The 3,088-nt window shown below is 42.1% G+C and overlaps 1 non-coding gene across 1 annotated transcript; it reads left to right on the plus strand.

The window, feature by feature from the left end:
• The first annotated feature begins 1,880 nt into the window (after positions 1-1,880).
• On the plus strand, positions 1,881-1,954 carry TRNAL-UAA (transfer RNA leucine (anticodon UAA)). The gene has a single exon. It is a non-coding gene; the product is annotated as a tRNA-Leu (tRNA).
• Positions 1,955-3,088: the final 1,134 nt, after the last annotated feature.

The raw sequence follows: 3,088 nt of genomic DNA on the forward strand, positions 1-3,088 counted from the left end.
GATTCTAGGAGAAGACGTCAGAACCTAGCACTCTGTACTTCATGGTAACCTCTTCTGGAGAGCCTCTCAGTTTATCTGGATACCCATACCTAATACATTGAAAGTTCATACCTTCTCTTCCTTTAAATAGAAACTGTGATTGCAATCACAAACTTTCATTTTTACACTGTAATCTTTGACTTACATCAAACCGCATCAATATATTTTCTTCATTCAGGACTGTTCAGAATGATGCTGATTTTTTTTTTCACCACAGTGGAATGTGTCTGGCTGTATTGGCAAAGAAAGTCTTGAGGTCAAATCTGAACCTATGACTTTCTACTACTTGGCAAATAAAAACATCTTTCTTGGTCAAGCATCCCCACTGACCTCTTATGTACCCCARTAATCACAAGTGTGAGCAAAGCTGACCAACAAATTTGGTGTTGGTCACATCCGTTTATATCCCTCTATATTTCCAGTATCAGTAGCAGTTATGTACTGAATGGCCCACTCGTACATAACTATCTGATGAAATGAATTAATACTAGTAATTTAAAGGGAAGTTAAGTAGGTAGCCTTCTTCATGACTCCTGAAATCCCCAGTTACTCATTCAGGAATAATAATAGTTGAATGCTGTCTTCAGATTACCTGTGGGCAAAATATTCCTCCCAAAAGAGTTTTAGATTTAAATCTCTCCTGAAAACGAAGTTATTAACACACAGATGAGCTGTAACAGTATGCAAATTTTTAATATTTCAGGACTATTTAGCTTCATGTAGTATTTACTTCTGATGGGCAAGGAAAATCTAAAACCCAATCAATTTCCCCTTGTCCTGCTCGTATTGCAGCATTACAAGCAAACAATCCAAATTACTCTAGCACAGGGAATAAACGCAGAGGTAGCTGAATGTAGAGAGAGACGAGAAAAAAAAACAGTCTTCTGCTTCATTGTAACTCCTAGTTTCTATAGGAGGGAAGAGCAGGAGCTCAGCCCTGTGGGAGTAAGCATTCTCTAGGGAGCCCGATCCAGATCCTTAGCTGTCGTAGGTCTTCATGAAACTGATGGCGTTTGTCTCATTTACCTAAACTGAAAATGCAACTGGAACAGTATCAAAGGCACAGCGAGAAGCCTGACTACTTAAACTAGCCCAGCCTGCCTGGACACACAGCCTGAGCGTCACYGGTGACGTTTTCCACGTGGAGGGTGGAGCTGCTGCGTGTGTTTGCAGCATTGTCTTTATGGGGCCCTCTGAAGCTAGGAGGAAGCTGAGAGACAAGGGCTGACAGTGAGATGGAAGAAATGGGAAAGTCATCAGTAGRGGTTACCTGCTCTCAGTGGAGATACACAAATATCATAGGCACCAGCATAGCTTCTGCAGCCCTGGCTATGACCCTTTCGTGCTGTAATGGGTAAATTAGAATACAGGATACATAATACAACCTTTCCTCCTAATTACAGTCCTCTAAGTATTTTGATACAGAATCATTTTTTTCTTAGAGATTTCCTGTTCAGTCAAAGGCTCTAGAGCTGTTGATTTCATATTAGAGAACAGAGAGACTCATGATGGATCTGACCATAGTTAAAGAGGAAGGCAAAACCAGAAAATGCTGCATAATTGTACATTATTAAAAAAAATCAAGATGGGAAATATCTTGGCTTTTGGAAACATTTATTCCCTCCTCCGAATTTGCATCAACTAATATAAAAGGATGATGATTAAAGATCACAGCCAATAAGAGTAGAAGACTTCCTAGTTTATGGGGGTCTCTGTGGCATAACAGGCAGAGCATTCAGCTGTTAATTGAAAGGCCGGTGGGTTGAGCTCACCCAGGGATGGTGCTCCCATGGTGAGGTGCCTGGGGGACTGTGCTGCTTGGCACCCTGGCTTTTATACGGGCCAAAGTAGCTCAGCTGGGAGAGTGTTAGACCTAAAGATCTAAAGATGCCTGGTTCAASCCCAGGCTTCGGCAGGCAGGGTCCTTGTTGCTCCTTCTCTGGAGATATTCAAAGCCTGCCTGGATGCAAACCTGTCTAATGTGTTCCAGGTGACCCTGCTTGAGCACAGGGGTTGGACTAGATGATCTCCAGAGGTCCCTTCCAACCTTACTGGTCCTATGAAGGAGGATGCCGCCTGTAGTAGCTTCCTCTGTCCTTGATGGAAAAGTTGTCTTCACCAGTCCTATGTATTGCCAAGAGCTAAATGTCTACAAAGGAGCTTCTAACAGCCTAAAACATTCCTATTGGAACTGAACACCGATTTCTTTCTCCATCCAGGCAGACTTTTCGCCTATCCTTAGATCAATCAATCTGCAAATAATGAGCTCTGCACTGTTTTCTGTCATAGCACATTTGGATTTTTGGCGTTGACACTGTCATAATTTACACATTTYGAAACAATATATATGGTATTCAAATATGGGAATATGCTATGTATACTATTGTATATACTGCTATATCACGCTTCTCCCAGCACCCAAGGGTCCTGCCTGAGAAGAGCCGACTGCTGGGGCATGTCATCAGCTCTCAAAGGGCGGGAAAGCACATTGAATTCTAATTTTCCTGTCATATGCACAAATGTTAGTTCAGCATTCCTTCAACATGATTTAAAAATACTGTTAGCCTAGAGCAAAAGGACAAACTAGAGTGCAGAGGCTTAGAGCGTATCTGCAATACAGGTGCCAATGCTCCACGCAAGCCCATCCAAAACAGAAGTGGTGGAGGGCAGACAGCCAGCCAAGGCTCACCAACTTGAGAAAGAGGCAACAGTGGTTCCAGTGCTGAATGTCTATGCCAGCGCAGCCCTTGCTGTGTTGTATTTTGTATTACACCAGTTTAGGCTAGTACTGACTTGGAGATATTCACACCATTGCCTGATGCAGACACACTGTGACAGACTTATCTAAGGCCAATTTGTAAACTCATAGTGCAAGTTAGATCCCCAAAACTGTGTGATCTTTGTAGTTAGTCCAAAGTACTTTCTTGTTATACAGAATAATAGGCAATAGGATTATTTAATTCAATCCAGAATATTTTTCAGGAAAACAAACCGTGTGGTAATATTGCTAAGGTAAAAGCGTAAGGGTTGAAATAGCATTGGGCTGGGA

The sequence above is a fragment of the Rhea americana genome, unplaced genomic scaffold (genome assembly GCF_003343005.1).
Source record: "Rhea americana isolate MKP2758 unplaced genomic scaffold, rheAme1 scaffold_5, whole genome shotgun sequence".
Lineage (NCBI taxonomy): Eukaryota > Metazoa > Chordata > Aves > Rheiformes > Rheidae > Rhea > Rhea americana.